This window comes from Phascolarctos cinereus, unplaced genomic scaffold (assembly GCF_003287225.1).
Source record: "Phascolarctos cinereus isolate Bilbo 61053 unplaced genomic scaffold, phaCin_HiC Scaffold_5;HRSCAF=322, whole genome shotgun sequence".
NCBI lineage: Eukaryota > Metazoa > Chordata > Mammalia > Diprotodontia > Phascolarctidae > Phascolarctos > Phascolarctos cinereus.
The window spans coordinates 307,941,799-307,948,723 of NW_027555958.1; the positions used below are offsets into that span (position 1 = coordinate 307,941,799).

The following is a 6,925-nucleotide window of genomic DNA, read 5'->3' on the forward strand; positions in this document are numbered from 1 at the left end:
TGAAGTTTTTTTTGGCAGATACTGGAGTGGTTTGCCATTTCCTTCTCCAGTTTATTTTACAAGTGAGGAAATTAAGGCAAACAGGGTTAAGTGACTTGCCCAGGGTCATATAGCTACTAAGGTCTGAGGCCACATTTCAACTCAGGTCTTCTTAACTCCAGGTCTGGCTCTCTATCTACTGCACCACCTGAATTTGACAATATTAATTTCAAACCAATCCATACTATTTAAGGTCAGAAACTATTTTTCTTTTTGTAACCCCAGTGTTAGCACATTATTTTACACACATTGAGTGCTTAATGAATGTTAGTGAAATTGAATTGAACTAATTTTTTTTCTCCTGGATTATATAATTGAGGAAAGTGAGACCAAAAAAATTAATCAACTTGCCCAGTTTTACATAGGTACTAAAAGTCAGCTGAGGGATTTAAACTCTGACTTCAAAGCTAGTACTGAGGGATGAACATTTCAATACCCTGACTATTCGACTCTGGGAAGCTTGTTCAAAATGGTCTCAGTGGGACCCTGTTATGACTTTGCTATATGACCTTGAACACGTCAGCTCCCTTTGTAGAACTCTGATTTCCTTTCTTATATAACTATGTGGGTGAGGGGAGGAAGAGATTGGCCAGTCATCTCTAAGTTCCTTTGCAACTCTATCATGCTCTAGTCCTATCTGAGTATACAGTGAGTTGAGGGAATGTGACATGACTCTTGGGTTGAAGAAATTCAAAAGAAACTCTGATCCGCCCTTTTGTATTGATACTGGATTATTTAATACATTCCCTTGCCTCTTTGATTGAGCTGGTCTGTGGCTCATGGCACTGAACCAATAAGATTGAAAAGACCACTGAATTCCTGGCAATTCAAAGAAAGCCTGAGTTGGTTTCCTGACTTCATAATTATTAACTCATCAGGTCACTCTGATTCTTTTTTTATCATTATGTTTGAGATAGATCCTCTTTTAATATGTTGGGACTGTAGGTATCACAGCCAGTGTGAGTATTGGTGCTAACCAAAGGGAATGATGATATTGTGGTAGGGAGAATATCTGCATTTTGGTCTCACTTTTTTGTGCTTTTTAATTTTTTCCAAATTTTTAAAAACATTTTTATTTAAAATTTTGAGTTCCAAGTTTTATCCTTTTCACCTTCCCTACCCTCCCCCCTCTCTGAGATGGTAAGCAGATACAGGTCAAACATGTGCAATTATGTAAAATATTTCCATATTGGGTTATTTTTTATAAGAAGACTTGAATAAAACAAAAAAAAAAGAAAGGGAAAAATACCATGCTTCAGTCTATATTCAATCAATATCAGTTCTTTCTCTAAAGGTGGACAGTATGCTTCATTATGAGTCCTTTGGGATTATCTTGGATCATTGTATTGCTGAGAATAGCTAAGTCCTTCACAGTTCTTCAATATTGCTGTTACTGTGTACAATGTTCTTTTGTTTCTGTTCACTTCACTATGCATTAGTTCACATAAGTCTGTCCAGGTTTTTCTGAAACCATCTTACTTGTCGTTTTTTCTAGCATAACAACATTCCATTACAATCATATACTACAACTTGCTTAGCCATTCCTTGATTGATGGGTATCCCTTTGATTTCCAATTCTTAGCCACCACAAAAAGAGCTGCCATAAATATTTTTGTACAGATAGATCTTTTTTCTTCTTCTTTTTTTGCATGTCTTTGGGATATAAACTTAGCAGTGGTATTGCTGGATCAAAGGGTATGCACTGTTTTATGGGCATAGTTCATTTTGGTCTCATTTGGAACTAAATCATGGCCCAGTTGTCTTTTCATCCCTTCTCCCTTCAAGTTTGCACACCTGATGAGAAGGAAAAACAGCTGCATGAGTTTACAAGGGAACGTGTATTTCATTCTGACATCTTTACTCTTTCATTAGTTTTAAATGCTGTTAAATTAACTGCCATTTTACCTTGAAATTCTCGTATCATAAGATAATGATCACCAGAGAAAGATTCAAACCAAGTGACAAAGCAGAAAGATTAATGTCTGGGTATTAATTATCCAGCATGGAAGACCCCAAATGCTCCATCATGTCACTGAAAAAGAGTTCTTCATTTTTTAATGGCAAACCTCTTAATGTATGAGCAGACTTATGGTTTAACTGCTCCAAATTAATCACTCTAACATTATAGCTATTAGATATAAGCATGACACCAACCAAGACATCTGGATATCTGCTTGGTTTTGCTCCTTGTTCCTAAACAATGATTCCAAGTGGGTTAAATGAGGCTGAAGCTAGAGGGCTTTGGGGTAGAAGGATCTTCCCTGCTTGGCATCACTAGTGTCATAGTTATAGTGTTTTTATAATATGTATATGTGAATGCAAACATTTGACTCTCATGAAAACGCTGTGAGTTTATAAGTGATTATATATTGCCCAACCTCTTCATTGTATAGATGAGGAAACTGAAGCCCAGAGAGGTTAAGGGACTGGCCTGAAATGATATAACCACTTAGTTGCAAAGCCACTTCTTTCTCTTTGCACCCTCACCTCTGACCCTCACTATGAACAAAATAGAGTTCATGGATTTATGCTAAAAGAACACTTGAAAGTCCTTGGACGCTGCTGTGGTTATACCCTCCTTTAATGACGCTACCTCCCCTCAACCCCTTACTCACCAACCTAATAATATGATTCATGTAACTTTCTAGCTCTTTTCAGCTTAGGTCATGCTGGTCTTATGCCAGTGATATAGGTATAGGATAGAACCTAGATCTCTGATTTCATTAATGTAGGGAACTTTCAAATGAGGAAATTTCTTCTACCAATTTACAGTCTTAGAGAGTCACTTAGAGTATTGGGAGTGTAAATGGTTTGTCTGGGGTCACATAGCCAATATGTGGCAGAGGCAAGACTTGAACCCAGGCCTTCCTTTCTCCAAGGCCCACTCTTCGACCACTATACCATGCTGCCTCCAAATATAGATACCTTAGTGGAAAAAAAAATAATGTTTTACCCATTTCATCTTTCATCTTTAGCAAAATGGATGACCTCTTTATATATTAGCAAATCTATTTCATCATGAACAAAATAACCTCTTTATACATTATCAATAATCTTTGCACTGGAGGAGGTTTGAACAAGATAAAGATTTATTATTTGAAGGTTACTTATTTTAGAAAAATAGAGGATTTTTTGGTATAAAAGTACGTAGGTACAACTGAAAGGGCACAGACTCTGGAAACAAAGTCTTGGGTTCAAAGACCATCTATACACTTACTACTATCTATATAGTGTTGTGTGACTTTGTTTCTCGGTTTCCTCATATGAAAAAATTGATGCCATTAAACTAAGCAGCCTCTGAGTTCCCTGAGATCCTTGCACAATGGGACCACCGTGATTTTACATTCTAGGAGGAGCCCACAAACAGAAGAGGTTGAAAGCAACTGGGGAAAAACATATATAAAAATACATTTGACTATAAAAGCATCACTGGGCAAGAGGAGCCAGATTCAGAATAATGAGGCATTCATTTTCAGTTTATTCAAGGAGTGTGAGCATAGAGTTGGTTTATCTTTCCTCCAAGATAATACCAAGGAAATTAGAATCCAGATATTTTTCATTATAGTCATAAACACAAATTCCCAGTTAGGCCACTGGGTGGTGACTGAGCTGTAGAGAACTCTGGGCAAAGGCATAAAACTGTAGCTACTTGGTGACTCCAGTCCAATTCCATTCATTTCAGTTCAATTCAATTAGCTTTTGGAGGGTACTTAGTTTATTTATAGAGAGCTCTCTTGTTGCAAAAATGCTTTCCTTACAATACCAAGAAGCACAAACGTTGTTATCACCAGTTTCTATATAAGGAAATTGAGGTTCAGAGAGGCGTCCATTCAAACATAGAATAAATATCAATACCATAACCACAAATCCACACCATGTGCAGTACTGGAAAGATGCAAAAGGAATAGAAGACATAGCTCTTGCCCTCAAGGTGCTTCTAATTTAGTCAGGAAGATAAGATACAAAGCAGAAAGCAGAAGAATTTGAATTCAGTACATAAGCAAATGGAAAATTATGTCAGGCAAGACCTTGGAGGGTAGAGTCAGTAACTTATGTATCTCAAAATCCCCCACAGTGACTGGTAAATGATAGAAACTTAATAAATTCTTGTTAATTGCTTGGTTGATCTATAATACATAGGTGTTGAACTAAATGATCTCTTTCCTCCATAATTCTTTTCATCTCTAAATCTATGATCTCATGACTTTATTTTTTTTCACAATCTAACGTCCTTTATTGGCCATTACAAAACACCTTCATATCTTGGGTCACTTTCCCTGACCTGGGGGGAAAGCTGGCCTCTTGATGGGCTCGATAGGCTGGGCAGACGGGAACAGTAGTTTCTTCTGAATTTCAGGGTCTTCATGGGAGTAGCTGGTTTCTTTTGATGATCTGTAAGGCCAGTTGTGTATTACTCTTCTGTAGGAGGTAGAGAGCCAGCAGTTTAGCCTCGGGTGATCTTTTCTTATGATTGTGGAAGCTGCCTGGTAGAGATACTTCCAGCCTGGTCATATTCACTGTGAAAACAGTAGGCAGTGCTGAAATTAAACAGTGTCATTGTTTGGGCAGAAATGACAAAGCTTGGGTAGCACTGAATTGTTTGCTTGCCAGAGACTCCATTGCTTCATTTCCCACTTTATCAGGTCCATGGTCCTGCTCATTTGAAGAGATCCTCAAAGACACATCAGTGACATTTGCAGGGTTCAAAAGTAATGGCATCAGAGGGTCTGTCAAGAGAGGTGAGGACTTCTGCTTCATATAAATGCCCCCGAAATTTAAGAGATCCTGTCTACTAAGGATGTTGAAGTAGTTTGTCTTCATGATTGAAAACCATGAGGTTGTCACCCAAGGCCAAAACAACATAAGCACTACAGGTGAGGATAGAGCACCTTGTTTTCTAACTCTTGTTTTCTGAGAGGAGAAGATAAGTGGAACTGGAATGAATTCTCCATCATTATTTTGTTGCTGCAAGTCTCCTGACTTCCAACATTTTCTGCACTCCCACCCAACTGGTTACTTGTCTTAGACCCATTTTTCTGCTTTGGCTCCTGCTGGTCTTCTGGTAAGAGCAGCGAGGCATTTCTGAGATAAATGGCCACAAACTCCATACTGGCTACAGGAATAGCAGAGAACTGTCTTTCATTATATATGACATTCTTTATGGTCTGGGATGGCAGGACTATCTGTTGATGATAGCCTTAACCCACGATGGACTGTACAATCCCCTTTTTGCTTGGAAGACCTTTAGTCTCTTGTTCTGAGGTCCCCTTGTTGACAGCAATACAGCACTTGGCCAGTCTCTGTCAAAGGCAGGCATTGGAATGATAGACCTGTACAGCTTCAGTCAAACACTCAAAGGCCACCAAGGGTAGGCCAATGTGCAGAAGCTGGATGTCAGTTATACAGGAGCTCATAGCACTCATCCATCATCAAGGTATACATGGGCCTCCCTGATAATATCTTCCCTGGGTCTGTGATGCCTGCTGCAAGCTGGACACAGACACTATTTGACAATATTGCAATATTGTGGTCCATGCCTAGTTTCTGCCATGCTCTTTTCCAGTTTTCCCAGCAGTTTTTGTCAAATAGTGTCTGTGTCCAGCTTGCAGTCAATGACTATAGTAATCTATTATTTGGTAAACCCGGAGACCCCAGCTTCTGGGATAAGAACCCACTCTTTGAAAAAAAAACTACTGGGAAAACTGGAAAAGACTATGGCAGAAACTAGGCATAAACCCAAATCTCACACCATATACCAAAATAAAGTCAAAATGTGTTCATGATTTAGATATAAAGGCTGATATTATAAGCAGACTGGGAGAGCAAGGAAGAGTTTAACTGTCAGATTTATGGAGAACAAAGAATTCATGACCAAACAAGAGATAGAGAATATTATGAAATGCAAAATGGATAATTTTGATTACATTAAATTGAAAAGCTTTTCTTGCACAAAAAAAAATGAAACCAAGATTAGGAGGGAAGCAGAAAAATGGGAAAGAATTTTTACAACCAGGGTCTCTGATAAGGGCCTCATCTCTAAAATATATAGAGAACTAAGTCAAATTTATAAGAATACAAGTCATTCCCCAATTGATAAATGGTCAAAGGATATGAACAGGCAGTTCTCAGATGAAGAAATTAAAGCCATCTATAGTCATGTGAAAAAAAAATGCTCTAAAGCACTATTGATTAGAGAAAAGCAAATCAAAACAACTCTGAGGTACTACATCACATCCATCAGATTGGCCAACATGATAAAACAGGAAAATGATAAATGTTGGAGAAGATGTTGGAAAATTGGAACACTAATGGATTGTTGGTGGAGTTGTGAAATGATCCAACCATTTTAGAGAACAATTTGGAACTATGCCCAAAGGGTTATAAAAATGTGCATACCCTTTGACCCAGCAATAGCACTTCTAGGTCTGTATCCCAAAGAGATCATAAAAATGGGAAAAGTACCCACATGTACAAAAATATTTATAACAGCTCTTTTTGTGGTGGCAAAGAAATTGAGGTGATGCTCATCAATAGGAGAATGGTTGAACAAGTTGTGGTATATGAATGCAATGGAATACTATTGCGCTATAAGAAATGATGAGCAAGTGACGTCAGAAAAACCTGGAAAGACTTATATGGACTGATGCTGAGTGATGTGAGCGGACCAGGAGAATGTTGTACACAGCAACAGCCACATTGTGTGATGACTAATGTTGATAGACTTAGCTCTTCTCAGAAATTCAAGGATCTAAGACTTCTCCAAAGGTCTCATGATGGAAAATGCTTTTCATGTCCAAAGAAATAACTACGGAGTTAGAATGCAGATCAAAGCATACTATTTGCTTTTTCTTTTCTTCTGTTTTGTTTCCTCTTTCTTGTGGTTCCT

At 38.1% G+C, this 6,925-nt stretch overlaps 1 pseudogene; it reads right to left on the minus strand.

The window, feature by feature from the left end:
• Nucleotides 1–4,307: 4,307 nt before the first annotated feature.
• On the minus strand, nt 4,308–5,574 carry LOC110203144 (CCR4-NOT transcription complex subunit 10 pseudogene; annotated as a pseudogene).
• Between the last annotated feature and the right edge of the window lie 1,351 nt (nt 5,575–6,925).